This window comes from Mytilus californianus, unplaced genomic scaffold (assembly GCF_021869535.1).
Source record: "Mytilus californianus isolate M0D057914Y unplaced genomic scaffold, xbMytCali1.0.p SCAF_24, whole genome shotgun sequence".
Lineage (NCBI taxonomy): Eukaryota > Metazoa > Mollusca > Bivalvia > Mytilida > Mytilidae > Mytilus > Mytilus californianus.
Genome location: NW_026262673.1, coordinates 1,172,183 through 1,193,148, shown reverse-complemented (window position 1 = coordinate 1,193,148; position 20,966 = coordinate 1,172,183). Strand labels below are relative to the sequence as shown.

Below are 20,966 nucleotides of genomic sequence, written 5' to 3'. Positions count from 1 at the left end.
TAAAAATGTTGCTCTATTTCTTTTAGCTTTTTTGTTGTTGATAAAAGGAGCGACGTTAGAATTACAAATATCAAGACTACTCTTGATTTGATGTATACTAGTATTGTGTTAAACTTGAAAAAAAATTGAGGTTTAAGTACGAAATTCTTTGAACTTTTCTATATTCTATCATTCAATTAACAGATGTACACCTAAGATTTTCAACTATAGATGTTGAATTAAATAAAACAATAATAAGTCCCAATGTATTTTTATGGCAAACATATCTAAAGGGTTATTTTCTCATGCAAAATAATTATTTTTTCAAGATAATAGTGTTATCAGATATGTTCTTTGACACGTGTCTTACGGGTCACCGATTTTCGGCAAAATCAAAGAAAATCAGCAAGTGCCTAAACATTAGTTTTAAGAATGTTGATGCTATATCAATATATGGAACATGACTTTATACCAAAATATAGTACTCACATTTAATTTTCTTGTATATGAAATTGGGAGTGAATATGGGGATAATGGACGTCATACTCAACTCCGAAATATATAAAAGAAACTAAAATTAAAAGTATACAAGACTAACAAAGGCCAGAGGCAACTGAATTGTGACAGGCGCAAAAATTCGGCGAGGTTAAACATATTCATATTATTTTTCGAATTGTCTTTTTTTGTGAAAATATTCAGCAACAAACTAATCTATTTATTTTTAATACAATGAAACAAGATTTTTTTTTACGAAATGAAGTATTTTTTCGTCCCTTATATTCAAAAGAAATAAACAATTTGTCAAAAAAAAAAAAAAAAAAATCCGTCCATCCTTCTCTTCACCCCCCCCCCCCCCCCCCCCTCCTTAAATCCAGAAATAATGAATTGACATTTTATTAAGAATAAATGTAAAATCATAGATAAACTGCTATTATATTCTTATTAAGATCTACATTTTAACAGATTCGGGGACTAATATTTCTCTAAAAGCCCATGCACATACACTAATATTTGTGTGATTTTTGTTTCAAGTTGTTTCAATTATCATTTACATGTATGAGGCTATAAATGGGACCACCATTTATAAGTATATGAATGGTGTTTACAGATTTGCGAATTATGGGAAAACTAAGCTAATAAGAAGCGAGGCAAAAAAAACTAGATAACAGAATATAGAGGTGATGTATTCCGAATAATTCAGTCGTTATATTCCGCTGATCTACGATTACTACATAAATTCACAATTTTATGAATGTTGACATTGATAGAAATAGTTTTTAAACGCCCGTCAATTTTTGACGGGACGTATTATGGTATACAAATTTCCGGTGTCCGTCCGTCCGTCCGTCCGTCTGTCCGTCCGTCCGTCCGTCCGTCTGTCCTTCCGTCCGTCCGTCTGTCTGTCCGGCGTAACCATGTCGCACCGTAACATCAGAACGACTTATCCAAATTTTATGAAACTTAACATAGTTGTTTCTTATGATGGTCAAACGATCTGTATACTTTTTGGTGAAAATAAGATTAAAACTTTTTGAGTTACGGGACTTAGTAACTAAAACAGGTGTGTGTTTTTTCACATGTCGCGCCGTATCTCAAAAACAATTTGATTATTGCTTAAAACTTTACACACTTCTTAGTTATGTTAATCTTAAGATCTGTATACTTTTTGGTGATGATTCAAAATTTTATTTTAGAGATATTGAGTATTTTGTTAAAAAAGGGGAGGGGTTTTTCCACATGTCGCGCCGTATCTCAAAACAGTTTATGATTATTGCTTAAAACTTTACACACTTCTTAGTTATATTAATATTAAGATCTGTATACTTTTTGGTGATGATTCAAAATTTTATTTTTGAGTTATTGAGTATTTTGTAAAAAAAGGGGGAGGGGTTTTTCACATGTCGCGCCGTATCTCAAAAGCGATTTATGATTATTACTTACAATTTTACACACTTCTTAGTTATATTAATCTAGAGATCTGTATACTTTTTGGTTTTGATTCAAAAGTTTATTTTTGAGATATTGATTTTTTTTTTAAAGGGGGGGTTTTCACATGTCGCGCCGTATCTCAAAAACGATTTATGATTATTGCTTAAAATTTTACACATGTCTTAGTTATATTAATCTAAAGATCTGTATACTTTTTGGTTTTGATTCAAAATTTTATTTTAGAGATATTGAGTTTTTTGTAAAAAAAGAGGGTTTTCGCATGTCGCGCCGTATGTCAGAAACTATTTATGATTATTGAATAAAAATTCCACACAAGACGACGGGCGTATCATGCGCTCATGGCGCAGCTGTTTATTTGAAAATATTTTATCGAACTTTAATATCGTAATCTGTAAAGTTCAACGAGACTTTTTGTACCTTTTTGCATGGACTGTCTCGGATATAACGATAACGCAAATCACGTGTATTAAACATGGTATAGGCCCAGGAGGATATCATTTCATTATCACTTCCTAATATCCAATCCACAGACACGAGTCACACGACATCCCCGTATCTTCTCATTTTACTAGTATACGAATTACCAACAAATTTGGCAATTACCAGTTGTTGACGCTAGTAAGAAAATGAATAGTTAAGTTCGAATTATTATTATTTCAAATGTCAAAAACACTTTAAGTATAATAACAGATCATCTAAAAATCAAACTAAATAAGAAGTATCACAGCTCAGATCGGCCAATGTCACTCATTAGGACTTATAACTAATTGAAATACGCGGGTACGTTAAGGCAGTTTTTTTTTCATTTTTTTCCGTAGTTTTTACCAAGCGCAGATAACTCTATTTTCCTCATTATTATTCATGACGTCATCAAATAAATCTCGGCGTCGCAAGGCTACATTTGTTAGTAGCACTTATTGAGATGCCCAATTGTTTATAAAAGTATTGAAATATGATGCATTTATATCATATTGACTAACATTTAACCTCATATTCAAAGATTTACGTAAAGTTTATTAAATTTAGCCGTTTTTATCGCGGATTAGGCCCCGCCTATTTTTATTAAACGACCAATCAAAATTTTCTCGGGGTCTTAAAGATGCTTGCAGTATGAATGAGTCGAGCACCTGTCTGATTTTTCTACAGAAAGGAATGTTCATGTATAAACGTGAAATTTGCTGCAGTTTTGTAGTTTTTTTGACAGACAAGTGACTGTGGATGGCTAGTATGATCATTTTCAATGTGTAAGTTGTAATTCAAGCGACAAATAATCGTATTTACCCAGAATTAAGTCGCATAATGTCAAATTTAACGGGCAACCACGTGTGATTTACCATGCTGTCGCCAGATTAATCATCAGGCGACAAACTGTCCCCTAGATATGATTGATTCCAAGTGAATTAGTAGTATTATTTAACGGGAATTCTCAATAAATCTCTTAATAAAGTGGTTTGAGAGACTCCTTCGTGTGGCTTTAGTCCCGGACTTTGATGCCGATGGCGATGACATGTGTGATGTGATGTTCAGAAAACACAGGCACTTGTTTCTGTCAATGGGGGGTTTAACTATTCACACTCGTACGAAAAATCGTAGATTGTAAACCCCCATTGACAGAAACAAGTGCCTGTGACAGAAAACGATAAGATAAGATATATTTTATTTCCAAATAAGGGCCCACAAGGGGCATATAGAATACAAGTATAAGGAAAAAAGAACATTGATATGTGATGACAATGACCTGAACATATATATTGTTGAATGAAAATCAATGCATACTTCTCATTTGTTAACAAGTTTCTAGCCAATAAATAACTATACCATTATCATATACTATATACACAGTGATTGAATGTGCCGCTGGAATAGGCAGTCTGCACCAAACAAAAAATCTGACTACTAGTAAGAAGACCAGTATTCCGACATGTTTGTCTAAGCAAAGTTTTTCAAAAACTTACTAGTCCGAATAAAATTTTACTATAGTATAGGGCATCGGACTAGTGGCTAGTGGCTAACAGTCCAGACTGAATAGGTAACTTTTTACGGCTTGAGAATATATGAATAGGTGTGGAAAACTATCAGAAATATATGATAAGGTCATGAAAGTTCCAATTTCTTGTACATGTGATCTGACCATATATGAAAAGGACTTTAAAGTATACATACATTTTTAAGATCTAAAAATTTATGATAAGGTCTGTGTAACAGAATCCCAGCGGCACCCCCTATAAATTAGGTATTAAAGTACGTGTAGCTTAAATTTGGAAATTATTGCACATGCTGATAAAATACAGAGAATCGCAATTAATAATCTTTGAATTTTACTAAAACTACAAACCAGTAGGACATATTTGATATAGATAAACATGATTTTTTTATAAATTGATATTTTGAAAAAGTGTCTAATGCTAATAGTTGTAATAAAGTTCCGAGATTGTCTGTTTTATCCCGGGTTTGATTTCATTATTACACGCACCATTATGATGTGCTGTCAAGTCACAACATTAGAATTCAATGCAGTACAAAATTTGTCAATTTATATGTAATAGATCATTACCTTACAGCATCAGGGGTACTAAACTAACTTGGTTCAATATTGTAAGTGGAAATCTATGAAAATAATTCCATTTGCTTAACTTGCCTGTGTAAAATTAAAAAAAAAAACGTGTACATGTACATATCTGATAAGTGTCTTTTGTATAAGCATGGAAATGGACTATTCAAAATATTACTTAATTTTTGATTGACACAAAAACAATTAAATCAAATCTACATTGTACTAGAAATGCAGATACATACAAAATTTAGCATCCTTAGTACCATATGGTCCGAAAAGGCGAAAAAAGGGGAGGGTTGTGTGCATGTTAAACTGGTTTAACCCCTACACATATTGTTTCTGTACCAAGTCTTAACTAGCTTTAATTTATTATGAGATATTGATGTTGTAACATCATCAATGGTCAACATGGTCAAGACAAAACTTTAAATGAATCAATAATCATGATAAGTAAACATCAATAATTAAGAATATGGGCCCCTGTTTCATTAAAATTAAGTAAAGGTATCATTGTTCATCATGTTCATTGATCCCAGATTGGTGATCAGGTTTTATCAAAGTCACCAGAAGTGTTGTTAATTGTTTTATAAATGATTGCTTGATATAACACTTTTAAGCGCCACTTTTGGGCTATTTCGTGGCGGCCAGTTTTTATTGGTGGAGGAAGCCGGAGAAAACCACCGACCCTTGATAGGAAAACTGACAATCCTAGACAATTAAGATTGGAGTCGAGTGCAAATGCACGAGCGATGTTCGAACCTCGCAACCTCAGTGTTGACTGGCTAGTGATTACAGTAGTAGAACTACTCAGGCCACTTGGCCACAAAGCCCCTTTTCATAAATGAAAACAAAACTGTTAGTTTATCATGTTTAGGTAGGGATACTGGTATACAAAATAGAAATGTTGAATCCTGGCAACTTTAGTTTTGACAAGAAATTGAAATAGCATGGAGAAAATGTCAAAAGTATGAAAATAAATGTATGGGAGAATTTCTATGTACTATGGCCTTTTTCCTACTAGATATATAGTGATATCTGATTATTATCTATTGCAAAAAAACTATGAAAAATTATTATTTTTTTCTTAAATTGTTGTAAACTTTCACAGTTGCTAGACTGACCAAAAGTTTCATTTATTTGTGTGCAAATTAAAATTTAATACTATTAATTAAGAAATTGTTGTGAGGTTCTATTTAGGCAAATTATGGGACTGGATGAGTATTTCAATAATATTATCATTCTGTTAACTGATACATATATATGTACGCAGCTCTTTCTGAAATTGTAATAATTAATCTAGCATTTTTGTCTAGCATCATATAGCATTGAAAACATAGCAAAATTGCCCTCTAGATGTCCTTTGATTCTTTTGTTGGATTTTATATCTCTTTAATCTATGCTCCTTTATTGTCGAGCCTTCGACTTTAGTCGAAAAAGCGAGACATAGCGATCCTACATTCCGGCGGCGGCGGCATCCACAAATATTCACTCTGTGGTTAAAGTTTTAAAAATTTTAATAACTTTCTTAAACTATCCTGGGTTTGTACCAAACTTGGATAGAAGCTTGTTTATGATCATAAGATAGTATCCAGAAGTAAATTTTGTAAAAAATAAATCCATTTTTTCCTTATTTTACTTTTAAATGGACTTAGATTTTCTGCCAGGAAACAACACATTCACTCTGTGGTTAAAGTTTTTAAAATTTTAATAACTTTCTTATACTATTTTGGATTTGTACCAAACTTGGACAGAAGCTTGTTTATGATCAAATGCTAGTATTTAGAAGGAAATTTTGTTTTCTTCCAGTTAACATCACATTCAGTCTGCAGTTAAAGTTATTAAACATTTATTAGATTCATAAACTATCCTGGATTTTTACCAAACTTGGACAGAAGCTTCTTACAATCAAAAGATAGTATCAAGAGGAATATTTTTATTGATTTACTTCCTCATTTTTATTGAGCCTGCGATTAACAGAAAAAGTAGGCGAGACACTGGGTTCCGCGGAACCCTTACGAATTTTTCATATATTTTTCGATTGAATTGTTTTACATTTGTCATTTTAGGCTATTCAATCATAGCTTATGCTGTATGGGTTTTGCTCAATGTTGAAGGCCAAACCAAGACGGGGGCTGACCTATAGTTGAACTTGTTAACTTCTTTCTGAATTAGTTTTTTACTGAGAATCGTCTCATTGCCTGTAGCATACCACATCTTCTGATTTTATATGTATATATTATACAAATATCACAAATAACATTTTTATTGTGTTACAAAACAGTTTCAACATTTTAAATACAATTAATACTGAATTCAAAATTCATTTGTAAATTCTGGGCGACTAATTCTCCTTCCAGATGAGTAAAGTTTTGATTTGACTTGCCAATGACAAGCACTCTTGCTACATAGTATGGTTTCAGCTCATTGTTGATGGACATATATTGACCTATTATTGATTAAATCCAGTCATTTGGATTTTGTTGGATAGTTGTCTCATTGGCAATTATACATGTACCACATCTCCTTAATTTTATTTCCCAGTTTTTCATAATAATACAAGTAAGGGTTTTTCCTGTACAAACATGCATGGGAACTCTGAAATTGGAATTCAATTGGTGAGGGTTTTCATGTTGTGAAAGTTAAAAAGGAAATTCTGAAATTATAATATACTACATGGATTCATCACTTTTTTGTGGTTTGGGGATATTTGATTTCATAGTTTGGCAACAGTTTACATACTAGCCTAAGGAGAATTTGTTCTTCATTGAAAATTTTTAATTCGGTTCAACAATGAAATCTTCGAAAATTGATATCCCACAAATCATGCAAATATAAAACTCAATCTGTAGTAAATCTCTATAGATCGTTCTCGTTACAACATTTTCAAAGTGCCTTTTGTTTATTTGTACAAATTTATTTTCTGAAAAATCACACTAAACTAGTTTATTCCTTCTTATGGTGGTTCACTCTGCATTCAGAAGGTCACTTCCATATTGATTGAAGTTACCTTCCTTCCAGGTTTGTGACTGGCAAGATTTTACATATCTTGGCTGCATTCCCCACCCACCACCACATTGCAAATTTCAGTCCAAGGGGAACCTTTTTTTACTTTTCACTTTTAACAAAATTGCTGTGTAATAATTAGTTAGGTTTCTATTTATGTATAAATTATAATTTATATAACAAAATGATTACATACAATGTAACTTTCCCATGTTTGCTGCCCACCTTAATTTTTAAGTCTGAAGAAACTATTGTCAGTTTACAATTACTTGTTATTTTAACGGTTTTAACAAATTAAATGCTTGCCATTATTTGAAGAAATAAAGATTGTTGACATGCATACATTCTCTAAATTGATTTTTTAAAAACAATGGCCTGTTTAATTTAAAAAGAATTTGAATTATTCACATATTTATCAATTACTTTATTTATAAATATATAACTTTTGTCCAAGGAGAGAAAAAAATCAGTTTCATTTAATATCAGAATTTCCTGAAGGTGCTTGACTTGGACTGATGAAATAATGCAATACAGAATATGGCATGAAATGAAGCATGGAGAATTTTACACAGCAAGAAAACCCTTAAATGCCATTTACATCTTCTCTGAAACCACTCTGTTTATTACTTCTTCTTTTAAACCACTGTTTTTATTACACCTTTTTTGAAACAAAACAAATTAAAATCAGGATATTTTTATTATATTGCCAGTCATTATGATTTTATTATTGGCCCTTTTTGCTATTTCTGGTACTTTGAATTATTTAATAATTTTTTCCATCTTTATTATTTAACATTGTATATTAGATTATTTTTTAACTTTACTCTTTGAAAGAAGAAATTTTTAATGCACACAAAAAACTAACTCTGTACAAAACTTAAATATGTTTAAACTTTATCAATGATTATAAACATGATAAACATTAAAATTAGTCATAAAAAGCTAGAAATTTAGCAGAATATTTATGAAATCCTAGATGAGAAGCTAAAACACTTGTCATAATTAGTTAAAAATGGTACAGATCATAATAAATCACATGACCAACCCTATGGCCAACCTACCATGATACTGTTTCCTATACACATTTTAGATGACCAGATATTTTAACCATCACCTGGATACCTTATAAAATTGTATATTTTAGCATTACCTTTTTTTTAGAAAGGAAAATAATAATATTACCATGATTACAGATAATGTCAGTGTGACATTGAGTCAAGTCATATCCATAAATATTTAGACGCCACATCAATTCACTGCCTTATGACAATGCTCTGGTATCTATTAAATGTTATATCCAGTAATTTGTTGGTCATATCCAGTAATTTGTTGGTCATATCCAGTATATTTGTTGGTCATATCCAGTAATTTGTTGGTCATATCAGTATATTTGTTGGTCATATCCAGTATATTTGTTGGTCATATCCAGTATATTTGTTGGTCATATCCAGTATTTGTACAATATATGGTGGGCACATCCAGTAAATTGTTGTCGTATCCAGTATATATGTTGGTCATATCCAGTATATGTATGCTATATGTTGCTCGTATTCAGTAAATTGTTGTCGTATCCAGTAAATTGTTGTCATATCCAGTATGTTGTGATCGTTTCCAGTAAATTGCTGTGATATCTGATGTATCAACTTCATAAATCCGTTCATATCATCCATCTTTTTTGACAGATAAAGTGTAAAAAGGGGGCAGGGATACAGTTCCTCAAAATAAAATCAAGATCTATTAAATAATGACTAATTGCTGCTGTTGAAGACCAGTCTGTGTTTTTGATCAAATAAAAGAACAGCAATTAAATTACAGACCGTTGGTTTTTAAATAGTTTTACACATGTAATTTGTGGGGCCCTTTATAGCTTGCTGTTCGGTTTGAGCCAAGGCTCCTTGTTGAAGACCGTACTTTGACCTATAATGGTTTACTTTTAGTAATTGTGACTTGGGTGAGAGAGTTGTCTCATTAGCACTCATGCCACATCTTCTTATATCTACATATGAGCTTGTTTTTTAATTCTATGGTGAAGTGCTTATATTTATCCTCAAATTTGTACATGTTTTTCATACATTGTCATAAATATAGTGAACTTAACAGTAAGAGGTTTCACTCATTGTTGAAGACTGTACAGTGATCTTTTGTTCACAGCATCGTCCTTACATGTATAACTTTAGAGGATTGTTTTCTCATTTATAAGCAATTATACCTCAAGGTAGAAGGAATTTGTAAGACCAACATATTTTCCCTGTTCTTTTTTAGTATTTACTGCTTTTGTCAATTTAAAGCCTGGAAAATTATATATCAAAGGATGATATGAAGGATTTACAATTGGGCTTATTCCCTCAATTTCTTGTATTTGATAAATAAGTAGTGCGGTACATGGTATCTGCTGTGCAGTGCTATAAATTGTCTCTTGTGCATTATTTTAAATCAATCAATCAATAAAAAAATTAATTTCATCATCAATCATTCGTCTTCATTGAATTGCTTCTAGGTAGCTGGCATGTTATCAATCAATCAAAGTGTTATGTAATCATTTTGGCTTCCATAATGTTGTCTGCAGAGGAATATACTACTTCTAATCAGGTGACAAAATATCAATCAAAGTTTCAATCAGTAAAATTGTAAAAGGATTAAAACCAATCAATCAACAGAAGAAGTATCATTTTATCAACCAGTACACATTCCTGTGGTCTTTTATTGAATTTGAACTTCAAAATAATGTGTTTTATCCATAATTCAATCTTAAGTTATCAATAAATCATGTTATCATTGATGTCATTATCAATCAAACTTGGGTTATCAATCATATAATCCTCTGTTATTAATCAATCATGTTATTAATCATATCATTTATCTACTACAATTAATCATGTTATCATTGATGTCATTTACATTGTATATCAGTCAAAATGGTCTTTTATCAATCTATCTCAAGTTATCAATCATACAAACTTGTTTTCATCAGTCGTGTTATCATTGATATTTATCAATCAATCATGTTATCATTGATGTCATTTATTCATCAATTTAGTCTTTAAATATCAATCAATCATGTTGCAGTCAATTTGGTCTTTTTTAAATAAAATTCAATAAAAATTAACAATCAATTCTGCTCATTTAAATTTTCTCTGATTAGAAGTAATACATTCCCCAGTGGTCTAGTAATTTTTGTGCAATCTTCAAGTCAGCATTTTCCTTTTCCATGTTTCCATGCATCTTAGAGTTGTTTAATTTATTTTTTAGTTCATGGTACTTGGCGCTGATGTCTATCTGGAGTTTGGAAAACAATTTGCCATACTTCGCCGAGAAGGGTGCATGAGAGGGATGATTTTGCTTCAGTCCTTTATATTTGATGCACTCTAATACTTCTGGTGTTTTTCCCAGCAACTGCACAGCAAGATCCAATGGTGTCTTTTTTCCACTAGATGGTTCTGAAAGATAAAGTAAAATTCACTATTAAAAAAAAAATGTCAATTAACATATATTAGGCCACACCAATTTGATTTTTAGTTCTTCGGACAAAAGCTCCAAAAAATATTGGGCGAGCGAGCGAAATTTTTTTGATTGTATTTATTTCTTGAAAATGAGTTTTGTTGAGGCGAATGCTCTACAAGTGGAGCGAGCTGTATAATTTTTTTTTTAAATTGTGCGATTTAGAATATTTGTACATGTTAAAACTGGGTTACTTCAAAGAAAAAGGAGGATAAACATGCTCTTATGCATATAAGTTGATGTATTTGTGCCTGTAGTACAGTCTGTACCATACCCAACTTTTTGGTTCGCTTTGGTTTAGTATAATTTTGATTATTTTCGTCAAATAAGCTTTGACTGCGTGAATTTTTATTTAAATTCATACATGTGTATATATTAAGGAAGCATATCAGATGCAGTTTAGCAAGAGGAATTATGTTAGTTAGGTAAATGAAATGTGTTGAGTACAATTAAAATATGTGTATGTGTTCCAAAAAAATGCCCATGAAAAATATTAAATATCTTTTGAGGTAGTTGTTTTCATTATATGGTAATTATTGTTTATTGGCTGCTTGACATCCAGTTGGAACTATTTATCCATAATAGGATCAACATAATGAGTGAAGTGAATATTTCAACAACATCCTGAGTAAGATAATTATATTGCTATGTATGCAGATCTCAATGTATTAAAACATTTAATGCCGCTGCAAATGTTTGCACCTGTCCTAAGTCGTTTTTATATAGATTAGACCGCTGGTTTTACACTAGTAATTTTTGGGGCCCTTTATAGCTTGCTGTTCGGTGTGAGCCAAGGCTCCGTGTTGAAGGCCGTACCTTGACCTATAACGGTTTACTTTTATAAATTGTTACTTGGATGGAGAGTTGTCTAATTGGCAATCATACCACATCTTCCTATATCTATTCCCTTAAAATACATTTAACCTCATTCACATGCATTATTCTGACTTAGCAAAATACTTTTTTCCTTTTGCCCCTGAAACCTGCAATGTATTTCAAACCGGAAGTGGTTGCACCAATAACACATCCCTAATTATTATTAGCATGCCAATCCCAATACCACCATTTTGGTCTCGAATGTTGGAACTCTAAAATTTTCCCTTACAAAAGAGTTCTGATTGCATGTCAATAGACTAACAAGGGGATATGGAGTTTTCATTAAAATAAGATAAATCTGTCATTTTTCAAAAATTCATGTGAATTTAATATTAATTTCATCCAAGACAGATAGCTCTAGATATCTATGTCTGTTGTAGTCCGAGATTACTCTGACGTCCAACGGCTGTTTTGCCAGACAAGCTGGGGCCGTGGGACAACAGCCCCCATCTTGTCTGGGAAACAGCGTCGGAGTAATCTCGGACTTTGTCTGTTGAAACAATGATCGGGGATGACAATGGTTCTAACAAGTACTGATGTGATCGTGGTCATCTAACGAAAGATTTTTTATTTTTGTCTCCTAGAACAGGTAAAACGAAATGCATTTCAAATAACTGTGTGTTTAATAACTACGTCTCCTCGGCAATGATCTGACACAACTTCATGTTGGCATCCCGATTTTTGACCTTTTATTTACAAATCGATTTATCACACGTGCGTTTGAATCGCTCAGAGCAATATATGCACGAGAAAAACGTCTAAGAGAAAAAAAAATTGTCAAGGATAAACTAATTTTGGAGCGGCATGCGGCACAAAAATTGGCGGAAGCGGTAATTATTTTTTTTTATTGAAAAGTCAATTTCTCCAAAACAGGAGCGGGAAAATCCAAAGAACTATTAATCAAATTGGTGTGGCCTTATGTATATATATATACTTCAACATCATTTATGAAAATTTAAAGATGTAATATTATATAGCATTTGAGACAACCACCAAACAGAAAGAAAAAAAATAATCTGATGTACAAAAAAGGTCAGCAATGTATGTCTATCAACAATCTAAATAATTTTTAACAGTATTAAATCCTTACCAGTAGTTTCCTGGCTGGTTTCAAAAAGTTTCCGTTTTGCAGTCAATTTCGTAGCATGAACTGGCTTCACCTCTGAGTGATCTTTTTGATGGCCAATTGTTTTTGAACTCGCTTTCACATCTAAAAGAAAATTTTGTATTAAAGAAAACATAATTATTACATGTATTAAAAATAGCACTTCTGGTAAAGGAAACAATTCCCAGGTGCTATAATTCTAAACCATAAAACACTTTGAATATTCTTATGATTGTTAGAAGTGGCTGTTTATTTATGCTAGCAAAAAGTGCATGATAGAAAATTAAGAAATAATTCATGGGGGCTTGAATATATCGTGATTTTACCACGGGTTGGCCCTTTATGACAAATATTTTACCCTGGGCGATAGCGAGGGGTAAAATATCGGCATAAAGGGACAACCCGTGGTAAAATCACGATATATTCAAGCCCCCATGAATTATTTCGATTCTAATAGGACAAATACGGCAATTGTTTTGGATCAAAGCGCTCTAGATGAAGGCATTATTTGCCGTTCCCATAAATAAACGCACTATTAAATTGACGTAACAGACCGGAGCAAACTGAATAAATGACATGCTTAAACTATTTACAGTAACATATTTAGATAGGTTTGGATGAATCTAAATGATAATTGTACTTATATGTCTTATATGTATACAAAAAATGGCTTATATAACACATTTAAGCATCGTTTGTTTACGTTTCCTTGTTTTGATGATTTTCGGTTTCACAAGCATGTATTTTCCCGTAAAATGCTTATATTCTTACGTCATCGTTCTATGACGTCGGGTAGCTTATTCATAAAAAAGCATATGACGCGGGAGTACGATCGGAACAGCCCAAACAATATATTCATATTTTACCACGGGTGTGTACGCAAAGCGTTTGAAGAACGTCATGTTAGAATGAATGTTATACCTTTTACAGGTTCTGAAATGTTACAGGCTAATTTTCCCTTTCTGTTTTCAGCTTCCTCTTTGACATTGATAAAGTATAATCTCCTAATTTCTTTATCTATACTTCCTTTCTGTTCTTTGTTAGAGAGTTTGGCATCTGAAACAGACCATTACAATGTGTCTTAAAATTTACTTCATAATTAAATGAAATAAAAATTAAAAATATTCATTCATTCAGTTAGAAATAAATTATTCAACCATGTCAACTGTGCTGTTAAAACAAAATTAACCATATTCTTGCCACTTTCTTGTATAAGTGGGCATTTGTTCTGCTCTGAAATGTTAATGCAGCTATTTTAAATTCTTGTTGCTGGGTTTCCGATGGAAAAATTTTGTTATTAAACTTGTAAAGTACAATGGTGTGTGGACAGTTGCCAACATATGAATGGTTCAAACAATTCTTTCCAAATTTAAATATGTTGTTTCACTTTTCCTGATCTGGAGCTGTGCATGGTACATGTATTTGAAAGATTGAAATTTGATGCAATTTGAATAAATTCCAATAAATGTAAAAAAAAATCTGTTTACTATTGACTGACAGCTCCTGTTTTTCTAAAAAGTAAGGAAGAAGTATTGAGTCTGATTTTGTACAATTAATTTAATAACTAGTTTATTCTAGATTTCAATTGGTTGATTAAGTTAAATTACTGAAATAGTAGAAAAAATCTCAAATCCAACCAACATTCTGCTGATTTTATGTTTCCATGGCAATAAATGCATACATGAATTGTTATCAAATATCTATTTCAGTAGATACCTGGCAAAATATCACTGAGAATTGATGTTTGTTCCTCTTGATTGCTGCAGCTTTCCTTGTCATAAAGAATTAATGCAGGATCTTCAACTTCCTGCTCATTATCTTGGAAAAAAAAAAACAACTTAAAACTGCAAAAAAATAATTTTATGTTAAGGTTATTATTCAGCAACCTAGTTTACACACAAATCAAAAATCTATTTAATAATTATAATTGTAAACTGAACATTTTTTATTAATGTTTTTAATGGTAACTTTTTTTACCACTGAATTCCATTCATGTGTATCAGCCATGAACACGCCTATAATCGCATTTTTCCATTCATGTGTCTAAGTCAAGATAGTTGAATATGTAGTCCCATTACAGCCGATTGCATTGAGTGTTTAGGTAAAGGTAATATGTATGGTAAGCTTGCTTCTTAGCTGAACCGTGAAGTCATTATTAGGTAAGGTATACTACCCTCCTTTAGAAGTAGTCTAGTCCTACAGACAGATAGGTTGGTTATCTGCCGGACTAGTCTACTCTTAAAGGAGGGTATTTTACCTAACCTAATAATGACTTTGCGGTTCAGCTAGCAAGCAAGCTAACCAAACATATTACCTTTACCTACACACTCAATGCAATTGGCTGTAACTAAGAAATTGGATAAATATATTCATTTAGATGTGAGCTTTGTAAATTACCTGGGTTTTATCTCGATTTCATGTTTCCTTACACATAGAGTGCAATATCATTTGGAATATACCAAAATTTAAATTATCATTACTGTGCAGAAAGTAAACGTGATGATGTATCAAAATGAAAACGTTTACAGAGAGAAATGTAGACTACTGTTTTAGTACAGATGTTCCGTATTTTAAGTATCTAAATGTTAGTGTTTTCTTTTGCAATAAAACTACCAGTAATATGAAAAAACTATGGGCAAGGTGTTGACTTGAATCATTGTTTCAATTCACTTCAGTATCTTGTCTCTGAGCATTTCATTATAAGTGAATGGTTATATTTTATTCTTATGTTTATAAATTACCTTGCATGATTGGTTCCTCTGTTGTGGAGAGGTCATCCAATATGTCACCTGAAAAAATGGAAGCAGATCAAATATCTTTTCACTTAAAAAAATAACACAAGCAATCATGATATAAAAAGAATGAACATGTTTACTACTTAGTTCAGTGTTGAAGGACTTTACCAAATTTGTTTTTTATAATTACTAATGCTTACCCATATGTTTCAGAGGACATATGTAGTGACTAGTGTCGGTGTATTGGTGTGACATCAAGAATGCAGAACTTTTAGTAAGACGGGGATAATATTAGAATAATTAATGGTATGAATTAAATGGTTTACATGGTTTTTTCATCAGTCAATTCTTCAACCTTTACATCGGTAAATATTATAGTATTTGATGTAGGGTTTGTATATTAAGAAAGTTGCAGTCACATTTTTGTAAAGTTTTTAAGCATTTTGATCATTTCACTTGTATAACTTGCTTACCATTATGTTTCTTTGGTGGTATTGCTTTTTCTTTGCTAATGTTGACTGTTGCTGAAAAATAAATGAGAATTCATGTTTTTAAAAATCTACTTTCAATAGAAAGATGTTCTGTTTTTTGCAAAATATTACTAGTAATGACCCAATTAATTAGCATGTTTCTCAGAGGTTTCTAACTTTAAAAGTGATAATTTTTCTCGAGTATATATGGTAAAATTTTGTTAAGTTTTCCAGTCTCTGCTCTTGTTTGCCTCTCAGTCCTGTATCAGTTTAAAGTATTTGGTTGAGGTAAATGATTAAGTTTCAGCCATATCAGCTTGAAGCTTTATAGTACATATGTTCATTCAGATGTGATCTTTCTAAATTATATGTCAAATTACAGTATTCATATCTCATGGTTTTCTGAAAATGGGAAATGATGAAATGATGGTGTGATCAGGCCATCGGTGTAATGTGTACACACTTTATTGTTATTTTTAATTTTTGACAATTATGTAGCAAGTTTGATGCATTTATGTAACAATTTTTTCATAGCCTGAAATTTTCTGTCAAATTTACTTAATAAATAATTGGTGTTTAAAGCACTCTATATTTTATTTTAGAATTATACACACCTGATCTGATCTGTGTGTCGAGGAAAACAGGCTTTCCATTCTCCTTAGTTTTAAGTCTAAGTATTGGAACAATGAGTTTCTGTAATTTGACCAAAGAAATACAGCGTTCCCAGATGCTATTTACATTAGTGATTTCTTTTTTCAGTGAAGTTGAACGGTAATTTGACAGTGGAGGACCCTCCAATCTGAAGTTTGGTTCATCAATGCTGTCATGAAAAACAACATTTTCACCATCATAATGCCGCCAGATTTGATCACCAGGGATAATGAAATCTGCGATTCTTGCTAAATGAGATTGCACAACTGATGATTTTCCAGATAACAGTTTCTTTGTGAAGATGGTATTTTTCCTGTGTGGTAGACGCTTAGCTTGGCGACTGATGGTTGAGTCTTGCTTTGCAAATGAGTCACTTCTGTCATCACTATTCTGTTGAGCATTATATCGAATGATTGTATTATCTATAATCCAACCTGGTTTCCTATTTGTTGTAGTTTCAGCAATTCTCCGTAAGCTTCCAAATGATCTTTCTTCTTGTTCACATAAAATTGATTTTGTATTTACAATCCTGTATACTTCTGGTAGATGTACAACTAAACTGTGGAAATGGCAACCATACAGTTTTCTGGTGGTTATTTTCACTGGTGTTCCTATAACAGATTTTGTTAATACTCCAAATAAAAAAGTAAGGTTATACAACCGTAGTATCTGCCGTGGTGATCTTTTCTCCTCTGAGCTGTATGCAATGTTGATAATTTCAACTAGTACTTGAATCAAGTCAACTGTATCTTCAGAGATTTTATCATGCTGTTGTTCATTTAATACATATTGTGCTAGTTGTATAACAAAATGCCTAGCGTCAGAACCCTTAATTTGATTCTTATCACCAATGGTTTTTGAACAAAAAATTTCTAATTCGGCTTTTGTTTCTTTGTTTTCAACATGGTGGGGTAGTCCAGTAATGATGTGTTGTACAATGTTACATATATCATGCAATGGTTCACAAGGCATAACTTCATAGCTTTCAATATTCATTTCTTTTGATGTTTTATCGGGGTGTTTCATAAGTAACGCAGGGGGTCTACATATCCCATATGTTAGCTCTTCCTGTAATCTTGACTTTAAATTTAAATGAAAAGTATCAACACCCCTTTCTTCAAGCTCATCAATCAATTCTTCCTTTTTCAAGTTTTGAAATGGATTTATTATTCCGTCCTAAATTTTAATCCAGGAGGAACCTTCAGCAACAATTTTTTTTTCTATCCTCAAGATCTAAGGGCATCATTTGATAGCAGCATTCCAAATTCATATGGCTTTTACTTTCTACACCACAAATACAGCTGAAGTTTCCCCCTCTCTGTTGACCAGCCTCAAATTGCCTGGCTGGTCCATCACCACTGAAAAGTCTGAGTTTGAAAATAAGGTCAATGTCTCCATACCTTATTTTGTTTGTCAATTGCACTGCATGAAAGTATTAATTTAAGGTATCAATAAACTACTTGAAAATCAGTCGTAATTTCCGAGTTTATTTTTTTTCTGGTAGTTTATAGTTCAAGTAAACGCAATGTTTAATAGTAGTTTACAAATAGTTTACTGGATGCAGTAAGTTCATGAATTGACACCTGATTTACTGTCCAGTAATTTTCGAATTTAACAAAGTTTAATATACATACAACATCAAATTTAATGTAGAGAAAATCTGTAAAACATGATTTACTACAAATTAAAGTCAATAATATTCCAAACAGTAAGCCGTTTACTGTGGTTTAAAATCTGATTCAACATCGAGTTACAAATTTAATACAACGATAAACTTTCATTTAATGCAAATTGAAATCAAATTCAACATCAAGTTTAAAGATTTAATGTGTGAAATAACTTGATTTACTTCAAATTTAAACTCATTTTGACTCCATTTACTATCGAAAATCTTTGTAATCTCCGTGTTTGGTGCACCAAATATATGCCAATTGACCTGCAAATTCACGACAGAAAACAGTATATATTTGCAGCTTTCATCCACATATGACCAGTAACAGTTCTTACAATCGAACCCTATTATAATGCAAGATATATTTGTTTATACAAATATACTTCAGTATAACAAACAAAGCCATAATTGTACACCCTAAGTTGCCACAACCCATAATTCGAATTAAACACTCATGATTGCCTCAAAATACAAGATATTACAGTGAGAGGAGCAACTGGAAATTCATAAAAAAAAGCTGCCCGTAATGGAGATCTAGACTATGGCGAAATCCTGAATAAAAAAAAAAACAATTATCTAGAATCTTAGCTAAATTTATTCATTATTTTCAATTTACAAATACATGACAAATTAAAGTACTAACATTCCGTTCTATAATAATTAAAAAAAAAATCTACATACATAACAAAATTATAAAACTCTAATTTTGTGCATTTTTGTTTGTTTTTGCTAAAGCTGTTTTTAAGGAACAAAAACATATTAACTTCATGATGTAAAAGGACTGAGTATTTAAATATAATAAGCAGTAACATATTTGCAGAATCCTTTTTGTTGTGGTTGTTTCGATTGTCTTACCTAATTATTTTAATAGAAAGAGTTATTTCCCTTTGAATACAAAGATTCGAGCTGAATAATAAAATCCAACGTAATTTGGAGGGTTTAACAAGCACCCAATTATATACAACCCCTTTCTTATTAAAATAAAAAATTCAAGATCTTAATACTAATTTTTTATAAAAATATTAATAACTAGAAACGTGTAGACCTTTAAGCTAAAAATAAAAACAACAAATTTCTTCAATTTTTAAAGATACGAAAAAAATTCTTATTTTAACAAGAGTTGTTTCCCTTTCATTGCTTACTGTTTTTAATTAATTGGAAAAAAAAGATTCACATATCAGATCCCAGTTACATGTCTATATGTTTTATCAGTGCAATTAATTTCAAAATATATATTTGATTATGCTCGCGTGGACATCAATATAATATAAAAAATACACAATGAAGAGCTTCACCACTAAAACAAGGATTTTAAATGTAAAACCAACTGTTGTATACATGCATTGTATGATTGCTTACATCAGGGTACCAGATAAAATTTACTGCTATCTAGCTTTTTCTTGTTTATATTGTATAATTACGCACAAAAGAAATATTTAAAACATTGAAATTTAATATATACCAAGTTTCTTACTACATTTTGTATTTCGAAGAATTACCATTTTGTCTTCTTTTTTTTTACTACTATGTGCAAATAATACACTGCTTATTTTCTTGGTATCACTTCCATATTTAAAAAAAAACAAGATTTTCCATCTAAAATTCTAAGATTCTATAAAAAAATATTTTTTTAACATTTATTTTCCGTGATGCTAGGTTACAAATCAAAAAAGTTATTATATTTTGTTTTGCCAATGAAATGTACATTGTTCGTGTTATTTTTAAATAGTTTTGCCCATTACGACAATACTGTTGTTTCAAGAAGCACTTTTCTTTACTATTTTTTATCAAAAACGTTCTCCTTCGAACCGCTTGTTGTTGTTGAAGACGGTATGTTGACATCCGACATGAAGATGTATTTTTTCTCTTTCTGTTCGCATCTATTTGATTTCGTGATGACTGAAATATGTTAATATAAGAATAGAACGAGATATCAGATTTTTTGTTTTTTTTAGTTTGGGACAAATACTTGTCTAAAAATTATTAACAATTACATGTAGCATTTACTTTGGTCGGTAAAACTTGCATACTTAAAACGAATAACGTTTAATCATTGACATTATTTTAAAACTATTTAAACACCCATTCATGTCCTGGCACGGCTTCAGGTTTTATCCTTGAGGAAATTGCCCCAACCTTTCGTTTATGGTGCTGCCGTCTGCTTCTCTTGGTTAGTTGACCATCATGTTTTTGGCCTAGTTTTTTTTTACTAATTTGAATCTGTTTGTTCATAAGTCATGTTCTGCACCACAAGGCTTTTCGAGCCCTTTTCTTTTTGTTCCTCTGGTATACTGGACTTTTACTTTTAGGGCCTTTTTCTGTTGTTTAATTTCTTAAAAAAGGAGAATTAAGCTCAAATCAAAATTCCTTGAATTTCATTTTGAATACATACAAATAGATTTCATATATGCCGTAATAACTCTCTTTCAATAAAGATATTATTATTATTATTATTTTTATTATTATTATTATT

At 31.5% G+C, this 20,966-nt stretch overlaps 1 long non-coding RNA gene across 1 annotated transcript; it reads left to right on the top strand.

Moving 5' to 3' along the window:
- Positions 1-10,738: 10,738 nt before the first annotated feature.
- Positions 10,739-17,735, top strand: LOC127732417 (uncharacterized). The gene is made up of 3 exons (XR_007996245.1): positions 10,739-10,935; positions 15,914-16,065; positions 16,930-17,735. It is a non-coding gene; the product is annotated as an uncharacterized LOC127732417 (long non-coding RNA).
- The last annotated feature ends 3,231 nt before the right edge of the window (positions 17,736-20,966 follow it).